We start from the raw sequence: 25,396 nt of genomic DNA, 5'->3' as shown, positions 1-25,396 counted from the left end.
GAACATAACCAGCTGAAGTGTGGCCACTTTTTCCTGTTGTTTTGACCTGGTTTTGTTCTTTGAGTCCAGACAAGGGGGAGGATGGAGGCACAGAGGTGCTCTTGGATGCTCACGGAGCACATTCATTACCAATGACGCCTCTCCTGCCCACTCCTAAACCCACCCACAGAAGCGAACAGAGACTAGAGCCCGATTTCTACCAAATAGCCATGGGCATTTCACACGCACAGATGATTCACTTAACCCACCGCCTGCACAGTCGTCTTAATAGCCCATGACCTCATTTTAATTGAAACCCATCCATGGTTGTAAAATGGACTTGGGAAAAGCGGTTCAATCCCACTCCCTTTCCTTGTTCCTGCGTCCAAGAAGAGGTGTCTGTGCTGGTGAGCGGCCGTGGGTCATGTGAGCAGTCATCACCAGGACAAGAGGATCACATCTCCAGGTGGTCTTGACCTCTAAGCAACATGTGGGGACCCAGGAGAGAGTCGGAACTGGCCACAAATGATGGATTAATACTCCCCTGAGTAATTAGAAACCACACTTTATTATCTGAGCACATAAATGATGATGGTATTTTATTTGTATTGGTTGTTGTGCAGAGTCTTACATGCAGCTATATATACACAGACATATGGACAAATTGTCATCACCTACCTGTGTTCTGCCTTATCACAAAAGAATTTGAGGTGGCTAAAAGCTGCATATAATACAAAAGAATATTGTTAAAAAGAGTAACGGAACAACACAAATGTCCTCCATCTGATAAAAAGATAAAAAAAATTGGTATAGCCATTACAGTGTAATATTATTCAGCCATAAAAAGGAATGAAGCACTGGACACTCACTACCACATGAATGAGCCTTGAACGCATTGTGCTAAGTGACAGTAAGCCATAAATGGCCATATATCATATGATTCCACTTATAGGAAATTTCCTGAATAGGAAAATCCATACAGACAAAAAGCAGATTAGTGGTTGCCTGGGGTTGTGGGGAAGGAGACAGTGGAACTGACCACTTAACGTATAAGGGGTTTCTTTTGAGGGTGGTGAAAATGTTCTGGCATTAGATGGTGGTGATGGTTGCATGACATTGTGAATGTGCTAAAAGCCAGTGAGTTGAACATTTTAAAATGGTTAAAATGGCAAATTTTGGGGCACCTGCGTGGCTCCATCAGTTAAGCAGCTGACTCATGATTTCGGCTCAGGTCACGATCTCAGGATTGTGGGATCCAGCCCCACGTCGGCCTCCGCACTCCATGGGGAGTCTGCTCAAGATTCTCTCTCCGCCTCTCCCTCTGCCCTTTCCCACTCCCTAAAAATAAATAAATAAATAAATAAATCTTTTTTTTTAAAACAGCAAACTTTGTGTTATGTGAATTTTACCTCAGGAAAAAAAAAGGGGGGGTTTCTTAATAGTAATGAAGCACTAGAGAAAACAAAAGGAAAGTGATTAATATGGAACCTGGGAGTTGCGGTAGTGACTGTTACACATGCAAACCATAGCTGCTAGGGGTGGGTCACCCATTTAGCTATGATTCCCAGAAGAGAGATCAGACCAAGAACACCAGTCAATCAATTAGGTGAGTCCCATATCCCACAGGGTATGAGCAAACCAGTCAGTGAGGAGAAGCACGAGTCTCCCAGCAAGGGACATGAGAACACAGCTCCCTCGATCTGCAGAGGGTAGGAAGCTCTGTGGATGGCAGCCTGGGTCCTGCCCAGCAGCCTTCAGCATATACACCCAGGAGTCTCATGCAATTTCTGTTAACATCTCTCAGTGCGGGCTCAATGCAAATGCCAAAGCACCTTTCAACAAAGACACTCCCATTCTAAATATCCAGGTGCTGAGGCTTCAGTCCATTGGACTGTCCTTAGGGCCAATGTTTCTCAAAGGATCTTTTTACCTTTCTCTTCCCTGTGTTTTTAAATATATATCTCTATTGTGTATATGTTTAGGCCACTTTGAATCCGGCATTAGTAGTGCTTATTAAAATGCAGATTCTAGGGACACGTGGGTGGCTCGGTTGGTTATGCATCTGCCTTCAGCTCAGGTCGTGATCCCAGAGTCCTGGGATCCACCCGTGCATCTGGCTCCCTGCTCAGAGGGGAGTCTGCTTCTCCCTCTGCCCCTCCCCGCTCCTGCTACTTTCTCTCTTGTTCTCTCTCTCTCAAATAAGTAAATAAAATTTTTTTTAAAAAAATGCAGATTCTAGGACCTTATGCTAAACTAATGCACATTCAAAGTCTTTGAGGATAGGACCCATGATTATGCTGTTTCATAAACTCCCAGACAATTTTTATGGACAATGAAGTCTGAGAGCCTCCACTTCGGTTCCTGAGGACCCTGAAGAAGGCCATACTGCACAGGCGGCCCGAAGGAGCCATGGTGTGTCTTTTTCCTCCTTTCCCCAACTCCTACCTCTAGCCATCCAAAGTCTCTAATTCCTGTGTAGAGAAGGGGCAACTAATGTGAAAAGCAGTCAAGCAGGAGTCTCCAGCAACTGTCCCCTGAGAGACAGGAGGATGTTGATAAGATCCTTCACATCTTAGAGATGAGTTCTCCAGAGAAGATCTCACTGAGCAAAAGAAGCCATGTCTCCTTACTCCCGGTCTAGGCTCTTCTCACAGGAGCAGCTGATTTAATGCAAGGTCCCAACACTCTCTTCCCAGCTCTGAGCTAAGCCTAAAGCCATGTGTACAACTGTGCTGGACAGCTCCAGCCAGAGGTCCCCAGGGCACCTCAAACCCAACAGGCCCCAAACTGGCCTCTATCCCTCCATTGTCTTTAAGAGCAGAATGGATTGAATCTCCAGACCTCTGTATTCCTTCTGTTCCTTCATTTAGTCTTTCCCAGTGCTTCTTAAATGCCAAGAGGTAAAGGTTTGTATACACAAAATCAGGTAAACTGTACACTGCGGATTTAGGGATCTGTTAAGGGTAATTTTTACTCAGTTGATTTTTGCTACCATTGAACTTCAGAAACTAACACACAGGTGATATAACTCCTCTGTACTTATTTCTTTTCATAGCACTTACCACTCACGAGTGACTTGTTCTTCCTGGATAAATTCTGAATCCAAGGCAAGGGCTTTTTTTTTTTTCCCCTTGAAATAACTTGTTTCTTTTTCCTTTTTTTTTTAAAGATTTTATTTATTTTTATTTTAGAGAGAGAGTGTGTGTGTGTGAGCAGGAAGGGTGGGACAGAGGGAGAGGGAGAGAGAGAATCTCAGGCAGACTTCACATTGAGTGTGGAACCCAATGTGGGGCTTGATCTCATGACCCTGAGATCATGACCTGAGCCAAAACCAAGAGTCATATGCTTAACTGACTAAACCACCCAGGTGTCCCAGAAATAACTTGTTTCTATTCTCTGCCCTTTTCTTTTGAGTGAATCTTTTCCTTATTGATTTATAAGTGCTTGTTTACATATCATGGATATTGATCTGATAAGTGGCATATATAGTGCTATTTTCTCCTACTCTGTTTATTAATTTTCATGTTGTCTGTACCATCTTTCTCTACATCAGACTTTTGTTTTGCTACTGTTGCTAATGCCATCAAACCTGTCCATCTTTTCATTCTTATATCTCCAGTGTCTATAACAGTGCCTGGCACATAGACAGTTCTCAATAGACACCCGTGGGTTGGACAAAACAAATAAGCAAATCTGCTGATTTGAGAGTTCCAAATATCATTGAGGAAATTTTCATGTTTGAAGGTAGAAGTCTGGGGGAGGAAGGCTTTGCTAGTACAACACTTAAGCGTTGCTTTGAGATTTTTTTCTCATGAGCTCATGGGCAGCTACGACCTATTTTCTCTTTCCACACAGCCTCAGCTTGCAGGAAAGGTGCAGACTAGAAGAATGTCCACTGTTTGACACAACTCCAGTCTTTCCTCCCTGCACGACTTGCCCATGGCTCCGCCACTATAGAGAGCAAAATGGAGTCTCTCATGTCAAGCAGCGACCTGGGTCAAGCAATGAGGCAAGCAGTTCATATACTGCCCCTAGGAGATCTCGCTGGGACAACATCAGCTGACACCCAGAACTGATAAGGAGCAGAAGCAAAGGAGGTCTGCAGAGACCCCAAACTGACGAAATCCCTTCTTTTTAAAGGATTTGGGCAGCAAACTGTCAGACTCTTCGGAACTGAGCCCTCTATGACCGCTTAAAAAAGGCAACTGCCACTGAAGGTTCTGCATGATGGCTCTCCGAACAGAACCAAGAGTCTTTGCTGCTGGAACATCAGCAGCAGTGAGTGCGAGAGCTGATCTGGACCAGACCGACGCCCTATCTCAACTGCGCGCCCACAGACCGACTTAGCGTTTGGTTCATTCACTTCCCATGCCCTTCTGTTGTCTTGTTCATTGTGTGGCTTGTCTTCTGTCCTGCTCTGTGTGCCGTGGAAGAAGCCACGTTTAATCCATGGTGAAACATCATTGAGTTTGGAATCCCAAACCTGCTTTATCATCGTGATTTACTTTTGCTTTATGAGTGAATAAAGCTGACGTTGTAAGAAGACACAACTCGTGTGTGTGCATGTGTGCCTTCATAGTGTGCTCATGTCATGACACCCATCAACTAAAGAGAAAAAATGAAATTGCTCGGGTCGGGTGGAAGAGGCTGAGTGTCCTCCCTGCCTCCTGGCATCTTGGGAATCAACAGCTGCTCTGCACTCAGGACTAGTTACCATGCACTGAGCAACAACCAAATGCTAGAACATCCCAGATGTTCCTGGCCACAAGCCTGGACAGGGTTCCTGCTAAACCTCTATGGTTATTTCAGCCAATCCTGACTCCTTCCAGCTTTCCCATGGGTTCCCTGCCCCTAAAGTTGTGGGTAGAGAAGAATCCCATCCAGATTTTGCCAGACCATTTTTCTCCCCTGGTTCAAAAAAGGGGTTTCTCTCAGGTTTATCCATTTTTCATTTAAAAGTTGATATTCAGCTTAACACAGCGAAACCTTACTCCCCGGAGGAACAGAAAAATAAGCCACCCAAATCCTATTCAATAAGGTAAATATTGGAATAAGATAAACATCTGAGCTGCCTTAAAAAGACCATTGTATTCCAGCAAACTGCATTTCCTTACCTGGAGGAAGGCTCTGAATTCAGAAGGCCTGATGCTCTGATGAAGGGGTGAAGCTATGGTAAGAGAAGGCTATTACTAGAGTCACCATTTATCCAGCCCTGCTATGTGCCAAGTTCCAATCCAAGGCTCCACCCACTAGTGTATCTTTTTAGCAACACTTCAGGGTTGGTGTCTCTATCCCCATTTGCCAAGGACCTCACCCTTGACCCCTTTTCACCAAGACTGCATGGCCATCTCCCTCCCATGCCCCAGTTGGATGGACGGGCTGGGTCAGAAGAGCCAAACTTCTATCTTGGTTCCACCCTTCTGGACTTGCAACATGGCTTTAGGCAAGTGGTACCTCCTTGAGCGTCATTCTCACCATCTCTGTCTTTGACTTTCCCACCTTCTTCCTAAGATAGTGTGTAGATCAACAGTAAAACTAGAGGCTGCTCTCTACTGACTAACCTGCCACTGGTTCCACACACTGTATATGTGTTATGTCATTTAAGCCTATAAAGTCAATACTATTTTTTATTAAGTAGGCTCTACGCCCAGCATGGAGCCCAGCGTGGGGTCTTGAACTCCCAACCTTGAGATCAAGAACTGAGCTGAGACCAAGAGTCGGATGCTTAACTGACTGAGCCACCCAGGTGCCCCTTGATTGATACTATTATTAACTGTGTTTTACAGAGGCAGGGAAGGTTCACAAACATGCCTAACCCACTAACTCAGAATCCTGTGTTGTTGACCAAAATCTAAGCCAGACAACAGTTAGAAAGAACAGAAAAGCAGCCTTGACTTCTTTAAGCCAAAGTCTGCACCCATGAAACTTCGGGCTGACACTTTCCCAAAGGGCCTGCCCCTGCAGGTGCTGATCAGGCTTTGCTCCAGACTGACGGAAGCACTTTGAAAGTCTCAAGCTGTTCAAAAAAATTGTAAAAGCCATCGGTCTCAGAGAGTCACTGAAAATTCCAGAAGTTTCCTTAGGGTGCAAAGAGTAAGAGAGAGTCATCTGTTTAAATTAACTAATTAATTAATTAGTAAGTAGAGAAGTCTTCTATTGATTTGATTCAGGATAATATGAAGGTGCTTCACTGAAATGTCTGGGTATTAGTAAGCCCTCGTACGGAGCCTAGTCCTGAAAGGCCCACTGGGATGTGAGTTTTCTCTCTTAAACGTAAACTAAAGGACAGCCTAAAGATGTTGCATTAGGTGGTCACAGGTTAGTTTTTCGTCTGGGGGGTTGGGGTGGCAGGTTTTGTTTGTTCTGGTTTTTAAGTTTCTCCTGAAGCTTGTGTTTCTAGATGGCTATCTCCTGAGGAGTCGAGCAAATGGACAAACACATTAGAGCAAAAACAAACATTTACATAGGCAGGGAAGTTCTTTCTCCCAAGTGCTAATTCACAGGACTGTATCCATTTAGGGATTAAAACAAGCTGGCTTTTTTTTCCTGAAGAGAGAGGATTCTTTCCAGAATTCCCATACTTTAGAGAGCAGGAGCAAACTTTGATGACAGGATTCTTTCTTCTCTTTCCACAATTGAAAACCCAATTCAGATGAGCAATGCACATTGTTACTGTTCACAGCCCCATCATGCTCCAGCAAATGAATCCCAAAAATTAGCCTCTTCTTTTCCATTAGACTATGTCCTTGAATTCCAGAAAGCTGGTATGAGAGCCAACCATATACGTTTAATTTTTTAAAAATTAATCTAGCTAGGCTCTAGCCAGTAACTACCCTGGGAGATTAATTATTCCTTCTTCTCTTAAATCCAAACAGCCCACGTAGATCCAAAATTATGGAAAGTTTAGGCTAAAAAGCCCCTTAGGAATCATCCAGTCCAGTGTTTTCAAACTGAACCATTAGGGGGTCAGGAAGTTATGATCAGCATTTTTTAGAAATAGAAAACACAGAGAATTTCACATAGTAAGGGTAATTCTTGTTTCATAAAACTATTGTTATCAGTTATGTATGTAGTTCTGAGGGCCATGATGTAAAACTGTGGACAATTTGTACTGTGGTTCCTGGCCTAAAAAGTTTGAAAACTGTTGACCAATCTTCTGGTTTTACAGATTGGTAAAGTGAGGCCCCATGTGGGCCAGTGACTTATCCAGGGTTCTGTTGTAGACTGGGGTGGAATCCAGTCCTTCTCCCCTCCCTTCTCACTGGTTAGCACACAAATCAGCATATATTAAGTCCTGCCTGGCATTGTGTGTATCAACATATGGTTCCATTCAGGCAGCAGCCCCCTTGAAGACCCAGTGACACCCAGTCTTTTTGTCACACCACAACACTGAACACAGTGCAGAGCTCCTGATAGGTACTGAATATTTGCTTGATAAATCACGAGGTGGGCAGAGGATGGCCCAGGAAAGAAAAAAAGGTAAGAAAATGCTCGGGAAAGAAGAGCTCCATGGGAAGGGCCACCGTGTTTGTGAGTTACTGAACACCATTGACAGTGATTCCAACAATAACCACCTACCAGCTCATATCCTCTCAGGTACTGGGCTGAGCTTAAGGATAACATGCTTCATTCAATCCTCACAAGAAGCTGGTGGAATGATATTATCAAGGACCTACAGAGGTTTAGGAACTTGGCCAAGGTCATTCAGTTAGCCAAGATTCAACCCCAAAAAACTGGGCTTCAGACTCCATGCTCTTAACCACTCGCCTCCACTCCTCTGAGAAGTAGCAAAGTCCTCACAGAATGTCAGCTATTGCAACAATGATTAGGTGTTTAATCAATTTGTTGCGAGATTGAATGCATGGATAAAGTAAGAAGGATCCACTCTAGCTTGCTGAGAGGTTAAAGGCTAGAGCAGAGAATGCTAGACCAGAACAGAGCAGATCTAGCCTAGACAAACAAGCTAGCACAGGATAAACCTTTCTCAAAAGGGGCCGTAGATGCCCCTGGCACACAGATTGTAAGAGATTCCCATCTCTCCTTCCACCCTCCTGCTGTTGCCCACTGTGCCTGCCGTTGCTAACAGAACCAAAAGGAGCAACCACATTCTCAGTCTGGGGGCCTGGAATATGGGTTTGTAACCCAGTGAAGAAATGTGATGGGCCATTCCCTAAACCAATGCTTCTCCAAAATTCCTGTTTAAAAACAATTAATGTGAGTTTGAGCTGTGGATGAAAAAATTGACTCAGCTTTTCATCAGCTTGGACTCCAGGGCCTGTCAAAGGCAGAGTGTCAGGTTCAAACATAGCAGCTAAAATAAAGAAGAAAAAGAAAAGAAAAGCCTGTCTCTGGGAGAGAGACTTTTCTTTCTATTCTTCACTGTCATGGTGGCAAATCTGATTTGGTTATTCTTTTTTTTTACTCCCCTTAAGAAATTCTCAATATGATTGGCAAGAAGTCAGGAATAACAAGATAGAGTGGTGATGTAAATGCCTGTGGAAACAGTGGGTTCTTTGTGCGGACCTTGTCTAAGAAGTCACAAAGTGGGAAGAAAAGCTGGGATTTGGGCTTTGATGCAGAGCCCTTGCATGTAAAATTTACAGTATCCTTCCTATCGGAAATGCTTAAATACTTTCCCTACAGGTATTTACAATCTGTGTCAACATTTGGCTGGCTCCTGGCTATTTTCTCCTTTCATTCACATTAACTACTTAAAGGAAAACTCCAGGGCAGCATTAGAGTAGCACATTATATTAAAACAAAGGATAAATCACCAAAGAAACATTGGAGGGTCTGGAATGCAATCATCGCCTAAAGGAAAAAAAATTATTCTTCACAAATACAAAACAATGGCAAGACATTGACAAGGATCTAGAAAGTGGAGAAAACTAGTCCAGGCAAAACTCCATTTGAAACCACAATACTCCTCTCTTGAAAACTTCCAAAGCTCTGACATTCCATTGATCTGTCCCATTTCCAATTTAGAGTCCCTTTAATAATCGTAATAGACACAGTCCTTCCCTGTGTCTAACTTAATCTTTCTAACTGCAGTTTAATTTGAATTGTTTTATGTCTCATGCTCAACAGAAAGAAAAATATCCATCTTACAATATCCCAAGCTTCTGGGATCCTTGTTTAGAAGTACCCTCAAGACGCCTATTTTATCTTATGAATTTTATACCCTATACCAATATTATCCATGTTTGTTTTCATATGAAGTACTATTTGAACTGTCATCAAGTTAAATGGATCCACTAGGAAAATAATATTGTGTTTATATCCAATTGCTGGGAGTATCCCCAGCTCATTGGCCTGTATCCCCATTAATAAGTCCAGCTCTGGATAAAGTCTCTATCCTTTACAATGTTTTTAGCTGCAAGTAACAGCACAGCCAATTTAAAGTAGCCTAAACAGTGATGACAATGTTTTACTACCTATAAAATACTCCAGGGTGGAGGGTATGAGGTTATTTCAGTGCCTCAAAAATGTCACCGAGGGCCCAGGTTCTTGGCAGCTTTCCATACTGCCAGTCTCAGTAAGCTGTCTAGCTCATTTGGTCTGTCCTCTCATGTGCACAAGATGGGCATCATGGTTAAGGCATTCTAAATGAACACAACAACATCTGGCTGAAGAAAATGAATGCTTCCTCTCATGAGCCACGCTTAATTAGGGAAGAAAATACTCCCCCAAAGTTCCCCAAGAAACTTTTTCTCAAGTCCCATTGGCCATAATTGAGCCACATACCTGTGTCCCCCCAAAACTTGTTTGTGTTTTGAAAGTTTGTATCCCCCCAAAACTCCTATGTTGAAAATGCTAACCCCCAAGGTGATGGTGCTAGGAGGTAGGGCCATTGGGAGGTGATTGGGTTAACGCACGGCCCTCATGAATGGGATTATTGGTCTTGTAAATGTGGCCTGAGAAAGCTGCCTCCCCACGACCACCCCATCCACCATGGGAGCACACAGTGAGAAGGCACTGTCTGTGAGGAAACGGGCTCTCGCCAGATATCAAAGCTGCCAGTACCACGATCTTGGACTTTCCAGCCTTCAGAACTGTGAGAAGTAAATGCCCCCCACCCTGTGGTATTCTGTTATAGCAGCTAGAACAGACTAAGACAGTGCCTAAGACTTAATTGTAAGGAAGACTGGAAAATGGAAACTCTGACATTTTCAAACACTTCTATAGCAGAAGGTAAATTCTGCCAACAAGGAAGTAGATGGAGTAGGGACTTCATAGTTCCCCCTCTGGACAGGCAACCAGAAGGGTCTGCCACAAAGCCCTAATTCCCAATGGCCCGGTCCTCATGACAAGGAGCTAGGTACAACCGCTTTGAATGAACAAGTTTCTCAAGGGACCCCAGCTAGATACAACCACTTTGAATAAACAAGTTTCTCAAGGGACCCAAGCAAGTAGCCCTAGGAACTATGGTTTTCTTATTTTTATAACATTTCTTTACCTTCTTTCAGTCCTTTCTGACCCACTACTTCTGTCTCCCTGTGCCCCTTCTCTACCTGGCAGTATGGTCACAAGGTGCTCCTAGAACAACTAGGGTCCCCTCTTCTGCCACTGGATCAAGGTCTAGCTTCATTGGTACAGCCTTTGTTCCAAATCAAGGTCAAAAACTCAAATGCCTCCACATGCATATTTCTATACATACATATTTTCCTACCATAGAGAAACCAAAGAAAAGTTTAAGAATAAATAACAAATGACATTTAACCTCAGTGTTGGGGATCAACAGGGAATGGAGGAAAGTGTGACAAACTGACAAATCATATACCCTTCTAATGGGGCTAGTAAAGTGTTGACATAAAGGGAATACAGACACAGGATTTCCAGATAATCCTACTTTTCTACAGAAGTCAGAAATCAAGATTCTTTTTTCATAAAAATATATAAATGTTGGTTCAGTTGTTGTTGTTTTTTAATAATATGTAAGCCAAACCCAATATGGGCACATCCATTCAAGAGCTTGCCCTCCATTCTTCCATCAGAGCATATCCTTCTCCTGAGTGGACTTCCTAGATCTAGCAAGACCTCCTCACATTATGGTTTTTCTTGATTACTGACCCTCCCCATGACCCAGTTCTTCCTTCCTCGATAACCACAGTCCATATTATTTCTAGCCACGAAGGAATTCTCAGGACTTCAACATGCCTATTGACAACACGGCAGCCTCATTTTACATTGGTATTTCTGGGCTATTTCCCTGTTGAGTGCCCAGCCGAGGCCTCTCCTTCAGTGATAGCCTCCTTCCACTCCACCATGGCATCAGCTTCTCACCGTCACCAAGACCTCTCTGGACTCGACCCCTCTGCCTTCCCCTTGTGCAGCTGTCAGCAGTGCAGACCATGGGAGCAACCTATTCCCCATCCTTCTGTAACCAGAAGGGGTCCGAACACCAGGCCCCAGCCCTGGATCCACCCCCCACCCAGTTCTGTAATCTGTAGTTCTGATCTTGGACTGGGGATGTTGTTGGACATCACCAGGCACATGAACTGGGTCTGCTATTAATCCATTCTGTCTTACTTCCACTGAGCCCTTGCTTCCTCTTACTGCTACTATCCCACAGTGACTCCTCCAAACATTGGTCCCTCTCATCGAGTCCCCAGGCTACCCAGCAGACAGTGAAAATGACAATGATGTGCAGTGGGCTCTCTGCTGAAAGCCTGCATGCTCTGGGTACTTTTCAGTATTTGATTGAGTCAGCTCTTCAAATTAGATACCATCCCCATTTATAGATGTAGTAACTGATAGATCACTGGAATACACAGATTGCCCAAGATCAGATGGTGCAGGTCCCAGAAAGGAACACATCTATGCTACTTGTCTCTAAAGCCTCACCCTTTACCCCTTAACCCACTGAACCACTTCTGCCAGTCTCCTTCTCTCCTCCCTGGATTCTCTCTCTCAGCCCCCATGATTGCTCCCTTCTCTCGTATCACAGAGGAAGAGTGGTCCCTCCTACATGGCGCTAGCAGCCATTGTATGCCCATCATTCCCTCCTCTATACTCTCTTCCCATCTTCTAATGGTTCTTGGATTTTTCAATTTCTTCCTTGCTTCTTAGCACTGCCCTGAGTCCTGCCCACTGTACACCTCCCGTCCATCACAGCCAGGAATAGGGTTCCCTGTTCCGGAAAAGCCTTCACTTATTTCCATACCTCTCTCTGCCACGTTTCTCCTTCTTTGTCATCATCAATCTAGCTAGTTCCTAAACTAATTCAAGCTAAAGTGTTAATGGATGCTATCCTTTCTAAAGACTTTAATAGAAGCCTTTGAAAATTTACCCACAGAAAGAAGAACTTGAGGCAAAAGAAAGTTTAAGGACATGATTTTTGAGTTAAGAAGTAATAGACTAAATGAATGGGGCCATGGCACCTCTTGTATTATGGATAGAGAGACAGGGAATCCCTGCTGGACCATGCACAAAGGACTCATCCCAGTTTCTTCCCAACATGACCCAGATTTTGATCCTCACAACAATCTATTTGAAGTAAGTATCATGAGCCCTTCTTTACAACTTAGGAGACTAAAGGCCCAAAGAGGTTAAGAAACTGGCCCAAAGTCACACAGCTGGGGAGCCATACAGCTGTGATTTAAACCTGGGTCACCTGATTCCATAGTCCTTGATCTTGTCATAAAACAAAACGATTTCACTGGGAAGGTCAAGGTTGTAGGTTTGCAATGCTAAAGCAGGCACACAGGACACACAACACCTCACCCCTCGCTTCTGAGTTCTACATGTGACTCCTAGCATCCTCTCCTTCCCAGATCGCCTCGGAGGACAAATGGCTATCGTTTAAGGGTATGACTGGAGCTTGTATTCTCCAGATTTCTTTCTCTTCCTTCCCCAATACAAACCCTACTAGGTGGTACCTAGTTCTTAGTTACTGGAAGCTGGAAAGACCCATGGGCAGGGATCCAAAAGAATGTAGCTAGCACGATTCCGTCTGAGAGAAGACAAAGGCCCTATGGGTTGTGCGGGCTATATAGGTCCATGTGAACTGTTTGTTTGTTTTGGGGTGCTATTTGAGCACATTTTTACGTGGGCCTCACTTCTTAAAATCCTACCTGCTAAAGGGCTAAGAAATGATCCCAGGGTTCATTTAGCCCATGGGATAGTTAAAATTACCAGAGCTAAGTCAGGGATCCTCTAAGGAAGCTTTTTTTTTTTTTTTTTTTTAACGCCCAGGTAGCAATTCAGCAGAATGTATTTTCACACAGCCTGAAAAGCAAAGTCGGAAACGTTCTCAGCGTCAGTGTTTTTACACTAAAAGCAGAAGCAGATCGGACAGGTGTTGGAGCAATGCTCCTATTTCAAGTTTATACAGGCAACATCTCCCCATAAGACTGAGGTAAGAAACCCAGGACCCCTGCTCTGAAATAATGCTGCTGAGAAGCCTGGGGCTATTAAGAAGAGAAGAAGCGGAAGAAGGAAAAGACTCTCAACTGTACCAGCAAACTTTCAAGGCTCCTGCTGCCTGGTCCTCCAGCTCAGCTCCGGAGCCTTTGTCAGAGGCTCTTTGTTAAACAGGGCAGCTCCCCCCCACAAAGGAATTCGTTTCCCTGAAAGGTTATCACCAGCTATTGTTTTGATGTCTCTACATTTTCAGTGTTTAGGGGAGGAAACAGCCTCTCCTTTATGGCACCAATTCATTAAACATACTGGCCTCTTTCCCCGGGCTCCAGAATGATTTGCCATTTATGAAATGTCCTCTCTTCAAACTGCGCAAATCCCAAGTCATTCATTTGAAGTTCATGACCCCTTTTCCCTCTTTAGGTTCCCAGCTCTCTCCCTCTCCCACAGGTTACTCAGCTGCTGGACAGGAAAAACCCCCGTGAACGGAGCAGCGCAGCCGCCCAGTCATCAGATGTCCCAGTCTTCCTCCTCCCCAGCAAAGGAGATCTAACTGTTCCAGCAAATAACCCAAAGTTGTTTGCTCCCCCTCAACCCCCACCCCACTCACTGCCCAGCTCCTCTCCCATTCCCATATTAAGGAAACAATGAAGCGAACACACCAGGATATTCTGGGGCAGACAGTGATCTCCAGCAATAAATTACTTCCTCACTTAGTGACTTTTATGGGTCAGGGAAACCATATGGCCCATGCAGCCGGCTCCAGGTCAACTCCAGCAAATTCAATGCTCATCTGTCTCACCCTAATCATATTAAAAGACGGTGGGGTGCCCAATCCTAAAGTTTTTCATCACCCCTACTCCCCAGATGCATGCAATTCACTCTCAATGACCAAGCTGCCTCCTTCCTTGCTTTGTTGACCCCCTTCTCAGCCTACCGACTCTCATGCTTGGTTGGTGGTATCTGGTTCTCCCCCTGCTGCATCTTTCCAGGAGAGCCTGGAATAGTCCTTTAGGATTTATGGCCCTGACTGATGTACTTCTCCATATCTTCATCCTGCCTTTTTATCATCTTGGTGACAAAATTATGTAATATATGTTGCCTTTAGTACGAATTTACCAAATGAGGCAGGGAGAGGCTGACTTGGGTCCACTCGTGCCTGTTCTCACCCCAGCGCTGTGGGTATCTTGGGAGCCCACCCCTTTGGGACACAGCATTGAATAGGACATCCCTTCCAAGCATGCTGCCACTCAGAATGCACTGAGGCTGGGCTTCTCAAAATGGGGGTGCAGATCCCCACTGGGCAGCAGTGAGGGGTGGGTAGAATGGGTGGGCCTACATGAAGCCCCAGGTTAAATCAGACATTTCCTACTGGTATGGCACGTAGAGAGAAGAGGGTTGAAAGTAGTTTAACTGATAGGTCATTCAAGACATCTTCACATTAAAATAGGCCTGAATTTACCATAGACTGGAAAGCAAAAACTTGGTAAATTTAGACAAATTGATTTCTTGTTTGCAGGAGGCCACTGTGGGTCATTACCATCCCCTAGACTCCCACCCTCAGGATAATGTCCCCCCTTCTGTTCCCGGAAGTATTTTGGTGAGAAGTTTGAGAACTGGACTACGTGGAGACTCTGAATGCTATTTACAAAAATAATAATAGTTATTACTGCTTTCTCTGAGATGATTTTTCTCAAGCAATGTTATCATTATATTTCTATGGATAGATTAATAATAATAATTAAGTTCCTGGTCTATGCCTTCTCAAAGAAGGTATTATTATTCCATTTTATGTTTTGCAGATGAGCAAACTGAAACTCGGAGAAATTAAATGATTTGCCCAAAGTCTTTTAATTAGTAATGGAAGAAACAGGATATGAACTAGCATTATCTGACCCCCAAATCAACTTCTTATTACAGTACCAAAGAAAATGGTCAAACATTAAAAACAAACAAATAAAAACCTTGAATAGCCAAAGGGTTCAGTATTAAAAACTACAATCTACCATTTACTGGGTACTGAGCCTGTGCTAGACATTATTCTAAGCATTGTATATATCTCATATTGTCACAACAACCTTGGGAATTAGGGGCTATTACACTCTTTTATAGATGAGGGAACTGGGACATGGAGTTACATTTCATGAGGAAAGGAACCATATCTGTCTTGTTCACTCTTTTATTATGGCATTATCCTGGCATATAGGAGGCAATAGCTGAGTGGATTATTTGAATACTACGGTCACAAAATACCTAATTTAATATTAATAAGGCCAATAGGGGTTAGGTCAACCATACTGTCCATCTTGCTCATAATGTGATTGCTAGTATCTAGCATAGTTTTGGCACATGAGTTGAATGAATAAACTAAATCTTATATTCACATTATTTTAAATTTATTATTAATATATGCAATATGTGATATCAGCCTGTTTAGTACTAGGTACATAGGGTGGATTATTAATCAGGACTTTCTGGTTGCAAATGACAGAAATGGTAACAAACTAAGATAAAAGAGAAAGAAGGGTAAAGGAAGGGAAGAAGGAAGAAATTGGCACCTGTAATGACAAAGTTCAGAGATGGACTTCAGGTAGGTCTGTATCCAGGAGCTCAATCAATAGCACTTATCAGTTCCATTTTCCTTTCATAGACTCTTCCACATGGTGGCAAGACGCTCTAGGTTATATTACCCTCAAAGCTAACGCTGACAGAGAAAAGTGCCTCTTGCTGTTTAGATCCAGGACAGGTCCTGGGAAGAACTCAGATTACACCAGCCGGTGTCACAGTCTGTGTCTGAATTCATCACTAGGGGAATGATGCTCTGCTTAGAGAGGCCTCTCTCCTCTGGAAGGGAGAGAAAGGTCAATTTTCTTGCCAAGCTATGTGGAATAGGTTCCCTCTAAAAAACAAGTTTTGGTTATTAGATGAGATGGGAAAGGGAAACCATGTTGAGCAAAAGCTCTGGGTGCCACATTGGCAAGAAAAGTTCCCACTTCCCCTCAAGGTTCTGAGGCCCCAGGAGTGAGACTCCTGAATCTACATATTTCTACCTATTACTTTCTTTCCCCGGCTTCCTGGGGATGTAACCCTGAGGACTAAAGCACCTTCAGGCAAGGCCCCTTTCTGGTCCCCTCTCAGCCCTAAGCCCACCCCTGCAGATTCCTAAGCAGGGTTCTTCCTTTGATGTGCAATGTTGGTGTGTAGTGTACTTATACCGGACAGGGGAGAGGAGCCATCCTTCTAGCAGGAGACTAGGCCCTCCAACTCATGGCTCATCTGTCCTACTCACATTTATGCTCAATTCCCCAGCTTTCTGCTCCAGATGCATGTTGTTTCCTTCTCTGCTGCCATCTTTCAGCCCTTTATAATGGGCCTTCCCCTGTTATGTGCCAAGTGCAAATCTAAGTGTGCAAGAGCATCAATCATGGACTGGCAATGGGGATGAAAGATGGCCTCAATTCTCACTCATCATCACAAAATCAGTAATGTGTGCAGAGAAGCCAGGCCCATTTATGAGAGGCTATGATCTGGAACAGACCAAATGATACATTTCCAAGGGTTCCTTCAGGGCAGCCAGGAAGAGGAGCAGAGCCACAGAGCCCACTTCAGCACCAGGTCCTCTTCCCCATTAGTGGATTCTGACAACCACAAAACACTTAGTACTTCAATTGCACAACTTCTAAATCGTGGGGTAAAGCAGGGCTTAATTTTACTTTCAGTGATGCAAGAACACTCAGAGTTACTTCCAAATCTCTGATGCACTCTCTGATGAAGAAACTGCTTATCAGAGTTTACAATCCTGGCCCAAAAATTCAAAAAAAAAAAAATGTTACAAAGCATCCTGTCCAGCAGCTGCAAACTGGCAGCCCCTAGGCTCATTATGATTCATATACATGTTTTGTTGGGTTCCAGTAGTACTTACAAATCAGAAAATTTCACTTTGAAGAAATCCAGAGTCCTGGGACACCTGGGTGGCTCAGTGGGTTGAGCGTCTGACTCTTGATCTCAGCTCAGGTCTTGATCTCAAGGTCACAAGTTTAAGCTCTGCATTGGGCTCCGCACTGGGCATGGAACCTACTTTAAAAAAAAAACAAACAACCCTCAAGTCCTCATTTATCATACAGTTCAGAAGATTAGACAGCCAGGCCCATGATCCAGCATGGTAGCCATCAGCAGAGGTAGAAGCTGTAGGTCCTCCGTGGGCAGGTGGAAACTCACTAGCTCTCCGAAGTCCTCACCACTCCCTATTGTATTCCATCTGCATTACCCACTGCAACCCTCACACACATTTAATTCTGGAGCTTCTGACTATCTACACCTACCTTTTCATGGCAGATTCCGAGAAGGCTCAAAATGGTGGAATGGCTTGCCCAATTCAGACTAAAATTCTGTTTGTTGTTATTTTTAACAATATGCTGACTTTTCCTTCTACTTTAAACATTATTATATAATAAAACTGTTCTTGTCTACAGTTGTATGAATTTGAACACATGTATAAATTCATGTAATCCTCACCATAATCAGGACATAAAATAGTCCATTACCCTAAAAACCTGTTTCGTGCTGCCCCTTTCTCTCATTCCCTCTTGCCATCCCTAACCCCTAGCAACCACTGATCTGTTTCTCCATCACCATAATTTTGTCTTTCAAGCGTCTCGGAAAAGTGAAGTCCTACATTATGTAACCTTTTAATACAGGATCCTTTGATGTGGCATAATGCCTGTGTCGTTTGAGGTTTTGGTGTATCGGCAGTTCATTCCTGTTTATTACTGTGTGGTGTTCCTCTGTATAGATGTACCACAGTTTATCTGCAGACTGAAATTCTTGATTCGAAATTCAGAAGGATTGTTTGAGTGGGGGGCAGTGGGGTGCTGCTTCCAATTGGCTGGTAAGAGCCGAACCTTAAGTTTTCAGAAATTGTGCCAGCCGGTTGCTAAACATGACCATGAAGAGTTAAATTAAATTAAAAGTAAAGGAACTAATATTCAAAATCCATCACTTTTTAATTATGTTGCTAGATTTTACTACTAGCTAAGATCATGAGGTTATTTCATCTATTGTATCTGTATGGTGCGAATACCGTATAATGATGGGCAACTTCCCAAACTCTTCCTCAGTGTCTTCATGTTGTTGCCATTAAATTTGTCAGACCAAACTATTTACACTATGGAAATCTGAAAGTGCTACAAATCAGGCACCTAACTCCTTTCTCCCTTCCTTCCCCCCTTTTTCCCTCCCCTTCCTTCCCCCCTTCATTTCACTCCTTTCCCCCTTCATTCCCTTCTTCCTTCTCCCCTTCCTTTCCCCGTCCCTTTCCTTCCTTCCTTCCTTCCTTCCTTCCTTCCTTCCTTCCTTCCTCCCTTCCTTCCTCCCTTCCTTCCTTCTCCCAGAGAACAGTTGTCAAATTTACTAGCACACCATGGTGTGGAGGAAAGTTAGAAAGAGCCCAGATCCTCCCTGCAGCAGAGACTTCACCCATTGTCCTCACTGATTCTTGCCCCACCCTGCCCTGCCCAGCTTTTGCCTGGATTCTAGTTGGGTCAAAGCATGTCCCCTTGGGAAGGAATGGGAGAGGGGGACTCTAAACCTGGTAAAATCCTGACATACTGCAGCTCAGCCAGAAAGCTGCCAGAAGCAGTATGTGCCATGGGAAGTGCGCTGAGCTGGAGAGAAGATGCTTGGTTATTGCTCTGTCTCACAGGGGAATGGAGCGTAACTCTTTTTTCCTACCTCCCCGGCTTTTGCCACAGCATGAACCCTGCCTGGGAAGTGCTCCTACCCAAACCCACTCCTCCCTGCATTGGACCTCCTAGTGAAAGGAGGGAGCTAGGTGGAATCAGAATTTGCAGAACCCTGGGTTCAAAGGCACACTGCCCAGGATCACCAGGACAAGGAGGCTGGGAGGGAGGATGGGGGAGGGGGGAGCAACTCTTGACCCCCCCCCACCTCCCTACTTCAATTAAAGCGCCTTCACTTTCATGCTTCACTTTAATGTTTTATAGATGAGGGGTCAGTGTAAGATTTCCTTTGAAAAAGGGTTTCTGCCGCTAAAAGAAAGTAGAAACTCTTTGAACATCAGTGTTTAACTCTAAAGAATCCCTCATCTGAACTACATACAGCAAGAGCCTCCTAAATGGTCTTCCGGGTTCCACTCTTGCTAGTCCCTTCTTCCCTCCCCCACAACCCCCCCCCCAACAGCAGCCACAGTGATCCTGTTAAAATGCAAATCAAATCATGTCACTTTTCTCCTCAAAACTCTGCCATTTTCCCTTAGCAGTCAGGATAAAATCTAAAGTTATTAACACGCCCCATAAGATTCCACAGGGGCTGGCTCCAAGCTCTCCCTCTGAACTCACCTTCTCACCACCACACTTAGCACACATCTGGCCTCTGTGCTCTTCCTCATAGGCATCAGGCATGGTTCAAGCACATTCCCACCCCAGGACCTTTGCATAGCTTTCTGGAATGCTCTTCCTCCCTCAAAGTTGTAGCCAAACTTCACGATCAGTGAAGCCTTCCCAAATCCTCCTGTCAAAGCAGCTTCTTTTCACTATAGTTCTTTCTCCCTCTCCTTAACCTAAAATATGTGTTTTATAATTTAAAAACTAGGCCATGTTTGTTTTGGAAGCTGGAGAAAATACGAAAACATATAAAAAAGAAAATAAAAATAACTCATAACCATAAACCCAGAGATAGAAAGTAGTATTTTGCTATATTTCTTTCTAGTATTTTCCTTTACCCTTCTTTTGGTCTTATTCTTCTTCAGAGTTAATCATCTACAAAGTTAAATAACCAACTAGATCTATTATGAAAAGCAGACATTTCCTACCTCTTCCATACCCCCTACCCAACCCAACCACTTTCAACAACTATAACTGATTTTTTTTTTTTGGTTATTGCTTCCAAATCCATAACAAAACAGAACCAAAAATACTTCTAGGCATTATCTCCTGATTTTCCACTATGGAAGGTGAGGATTTTGACTCCCTCTTCCCTCTGCTCTCACACAGGGGCACACAATTTCCACCCCTCTGCCTTCTTAATATATAGAACTTAAGGATTTGTCAATAGTCAGTGTTACTTAACTATGACTATGCAGATGCAATGAGTCATGTAATATTATATTATTACTTCTTCTTTACAATTATTTCTCTTTGCCTGGAGTTACTAATTTTATAGTTTCCTATTTATTGTTTCCTTAGTTCTGTGTCCTTATCACTAAAAAAGACAAACTTCACTGGTGACCTAAATGTTCTCAACAGGCATTCAGACACATTACATATCCCATCATTTTAATTTCTTGGAGCACTCTCCTTCCTTCACCTTCTAACATGGTCCAAACTAAAATGGTTTCTCTGGGGCGCCTGGGTGGCTCAGTCGGTTAAGCATCTGCCTTCAGCTCAGGTCATGATCCCAGGGTCCTGGCATCAAGTCCAGCACCAGCCTCCTTGCTCAGCAGGGAGTCAGCTTCTCCCTCTCCCTCTGCCCCTCCCCCTCACTCATTCTCTCTCTCTCTCAAAATAAATAAGTAAAATCTTTAAAAATAATAATAAAATGGTTACCCTGTATGTGGGAGGCATTGCTGACTTCTAGAATATCTCTTCACCGTCATCCTAGGCACCCTCTGTTTTCCGACTCCAACATCTCTGTTTTTCTTGGTTTACTCTGTCGTTTTGGTGGAGTGTATGCTCCAAAACTTCCCAGGCAAGGCTGCAGGGAAGACACATTCCTTTTTTAACTTATTTAAAAGAAAATTTTTGAGACCTTGCACATCTGAAAATGCTTTTGCTCTGCCCTCACAGCTCATTGATAATTTGGCTGGAAGTAGAATTCTAGGTCTGAAATCATTTTCCTTCAGAATTTGGAAGACATTGCTCCATTGTCTTTCAGCTCCCGAAGTTTCTCAATAGAAACCATTTTAATTAATGATCCTTTGTAAGTGACATGTTTTGGTTGTCTGGAAGGTTTTAAGCCCTTTCTTTGGCTTAGTGTTCTGAAACTTCATGATGCTGTGACTGTGGGACTGTTTTCACCCCTTGTGTGATTGTGATGGGCACTTGGTGGCCTTTTCAATCCGGAAACTCACATTTTTCAATTCTGGGAGTTTGTATTGAATTCTTTCTTTGCTAGTCCTCCCCCTCTTTTGTCGTCTCTCTTCTATTTCTCAAATCCCCATTATTTGGACCTCCTGGGCTGCTCTTCTAGTTTTCTCACCTTTTCTCCCCTACTTATCCACCTCTTTGTTTTTTTATTCTACCCTTTTGAGAGGTTTCTTCAACTTTCCAATTATTCTACTGTGTTTTTCATTTTTGCCAACATATGTTTAATTTCCAACCACTCCTTTTTGTCCTCTGAATATTACTTTTTTAAGTAGCATCCTGTTCTTATTCCTAAGTTGCAATATCTTTTATCTCTTTAAGCACTTAATGAATTTTCTCCCTTACTCTCCCTCTCTCTTATAAGTTTACTTCTTCCTATGTAGTCTGTTTCCTCCAGATTGCTTTTTCCCATGCATTTGGTTTTCATTTGGTCTGTCTTATGAGAACCTATCCTCAGATGTCTGGTAATCCTTGGCCATCTGCTCCTCTGAGGAACAGGGAACAAAATGCTGATTGATAGCTCTGAATAGACAGGTGGGGTTTGCTGACTGCAGAGTTTCACTCTACGGTGTGATCAGGTTGCACTCTTTGGTTGGAAAACTCCAATATCTGTATCTTTAGGTCTTTCTCTCCAGAGAGCATTTCACCAAACTCCTGCTGAGGGTATAGGCCTGGCTGCCATCATTCTTAAAGAAAGAGGGCCTCAGCATCCAGTATATATACACTCACTTAGTCCCCTGATTTGTGTCCCATCGACCATCCTCCACTGGGCAGGAAGTCTTCTCCAGAGAATATGGCTCCATCATCCTGCCAGAGGGGTCTGGCTCTTCTCTGTGGAAAAGAGGAAAGGGTCCGGAGAGCTGACTCCAAACTGGTGATCTTTATTTTATCTTCTGTTTCCTACGGATACAGACACACACACTATTCCAGATTCATCTAACATACCTCCTCCTGTACATTGGGAGGTGATGCAGATAAACTGACGTGGTTCTCAGCTTTCTCCTCTGCCCACTGAGGATGTAAACTTCTCAAGTTTGCCTTCCAGCTTTCTCCCTCAGTCCTGTCACCTCCTTGTCCCTTTGCCTTATCCATGAGTATCTATGCCTTAAAAAGTGCCTTTACTTCATTCTGTGGGGTCTCAGGAGGGAGTCAAAGCAGATGCATTTTCAATCTGACATCTCTATCCAACAGCCCATCATCTCTGTCTCCTTATTTGCTAATTGTCCATCACCCCTCACTACAACATAAGCTTCACGATGGCAAGAGCTGGTATGTTTTGGTCACCCCTGTAGAGTGGATGACACATGCTAGATGCTCAATACTTGATGAACAAATGGATACATGCAAGAAGAAAAGGAGATCCCTCCAGCTCTACTTCTATTTTGTAAGTTTTGCCTCCATTTCCCAAACTTAGTCTAACTTTCCTTCTCTTGAGCCATGTCCCTTTAACCCAAAGACATTGCACTTCCCTGTTTACCAACTTTTATTCTTTCCTGGCAGTTTTTTTCTTTTTCCTGGCTTGCTGCTACCTCTCCTCTCTCTTGCTACTACCTGGCATCGACTTCAGTGTCAATTTCCATGAGGGAGATTGAATTTTCATTCTGTAAAGCACACCTGCTACATTTGTAGGATCTGGGGAAATACGAAGAGAGAAGACTTGGTTCTTATCTTCTCTGAATAAACATAATTTAACTAACTCTCTTTTAAAAAATTAAGAGTCCTTTTGAGGCTCTAATTGAAGCTAGGTTTAAAAAGAAAAGTCCAAAGGAACATCAAATTACCAGAGAGCCAGGAACAGATGGGTTAATAAGAAAAGATTTGGGGATGGGGAATTTGAGGGATTATTGGGAGGAAAAGAGGACTAAGCTTCTAGACAAAGAAAAGCCAAATTAACACCCAGAGTGCTCACATTCACCCTTATCCTTCCAAACCCTCCTCCTCTCCTTCGTTCCCTGGTAAAAACCAGGGCTAAATTGAAAAGGAAGAAAATTTCTCATTTTTTCTTTAAGAAAGTATTTATTGAATTTTCTAGGATGTTTCAGCACTAGAGAATAAATCATACGTGGTATCCGCTCTTATGAAGTTAGAGCCTAGTGGAAGAGCCAGACTACAAACAGGTAAACAAACAGTACAAACGGTAGCAGGGCCTTTGAGGGAAGTGAGTAGATTCAGTGTCAGAAGATAACAGATGGGTGCACCTGGGTGGTACATTCAGTTAAAGCATCTGACTCTTGATTTCAGCTCAGGTCATGATCTCAGTGTTGTGAGAGTGAGCCCTGCGTCAGGCTCTGTGCTGGGCATGGAGCCTGCTTAAGATTCTCTCTCTCCCTCTCCCTCTGCCCTGCCCTTCTTCTCCCTCCCTCTCTAAAAAGAAATAACAACAATAATAATAATAACAGAAGGGACTTCCTTAGAGGGGGGTGGACAATGAAGGCTCCTCTGAGAAAGAATGATGAATTCTAGTCATTTATTTTCCACTTTTCCCCACCCAAAGTACTCTTTATCCTTCAGAAAGGTTAACTCTCCCTCATGTGCAGACACGTTGTTAGGTTATGTGTGGTCCCATCCTCCACTCCAAGGAAGGGTCCTGTTGGTATAAGCGAGTCCAATTCCTCCCCACTGTCTTCATGTCAGTTTAGACATGGGAAGAGACACAAGAATGTGATACAACTTAGGCCAATGAGAGAGACAGAACCCCTGTCCTTGAATAGGAGTTACCTGAAAAGACTCTCTCTCTTCTCCTGAAGATGACAGTGTGAGGATGTGAGTCTAGAACAACGACAGCCATTTTGTGACCATGAGGAAAGAGCTACTGCTGTACAGTAAGTGACAGAAATAGGGTCCTCAGTGACATACATCAAGCCTGTTTTGAAGGCAAGCACTATTTCTGGACTTGATAGATACAAGAACAAATAGATTCCCTTTTTTATTTAGGGTAGTTTGAGTGGGATTTTCTCATTTGTAATCAAAACAAAACAATCATAACTACTAGAGAAGTGACATTTAAGCTGAAGACTGAAAAAGAACTAACCAAGAAAGAAGAGGAAGTAGGAGCATTCCAGGCATAGGAACCAGCCCTGAGAAAGCCCTAGGGAAAGAAAAATCTTAGTGGATTCAGGAAACTAAGAGGAGGCCACTGTGGGAGCCACAGGATAGAGTGAGCTCAGGCCACACTGGCAGGCAGGGGGTCATGGGAAGGAATTCAGATGTTTGGATTTTATTCTAAGGAAATAGGAAGGCCCACTCAGATTCATGTTTCATAATGATGTGGTTGCTGAGTGGAGAATGAGCTGGATATGGGCAAGAATGAAAGAGGAATATCAGAAAGGGTCTTGTGGTTTTCCAAGCAAGAGAAGGTGGCTTCTTGGGCTAAGGTGATAGTGTGTGTGGGGGGGTGTGATATAACAACAAACTTTACACTTTTTTAGTCATTTCTTTCATTTATTTGTTCAACCACAGGTAAGAAAAGTCTCTATGTATCACCGTATTAAAACTGAAGACAAAGATGAAAACACACATTCTCTAACCACAAAGAAATTTCCATTTAGAGGGAACAGCCAGGTAAATGTCTGTTAAGAATATAAAAAGAGCTATGGTGGAGGTAATTACAAGATGCTGTGGGAACATTAGCGAATAAGTATGAAGTTAGCCTGAGAAAGTCAGCTATGGCTGAGAAGAGACAGAGACTTGAGTTTGTGTTTGTGAAGTCAGCAAGAAGGATATTCTAGGTAGGGTAGAATGCCTTGGTGGAAAGACATGGAGGCTTTAAAAGAGTTTGTACTCAGGAAATAAGTAGTCAGGTATTTCCAGAGCTCCAGTTCCAAGGAGGGACCGTAGTAGAAATGGTGGTCTCCACATTTCTCAGCCCCCCTGCTGGTAAGTGATAAACTGGCCAATGGGCTGTGGGTGTCACTTTCAGGCTAAAGGACAGAACTCATGCTCACCTTCCAGCTCTCTCT

This window comes from Ailuropoda melanoleuca, chromosome 2, assembly GCF_002007445.2.
Source record: "Ailuropoda melanoleuca isolate Jingjing chromosome 2, ASM200744v2, whole genome shotgun sequence".
Lineage (NCBI taxonomy): Eukaryota > Metazoa > Chordata > Mammalia > Carnivora > Ursidae > Ailuropoda > Ailuropoda melanoleuca.
Note: the sequence above shows the minus strand (reverse complement) of the source record.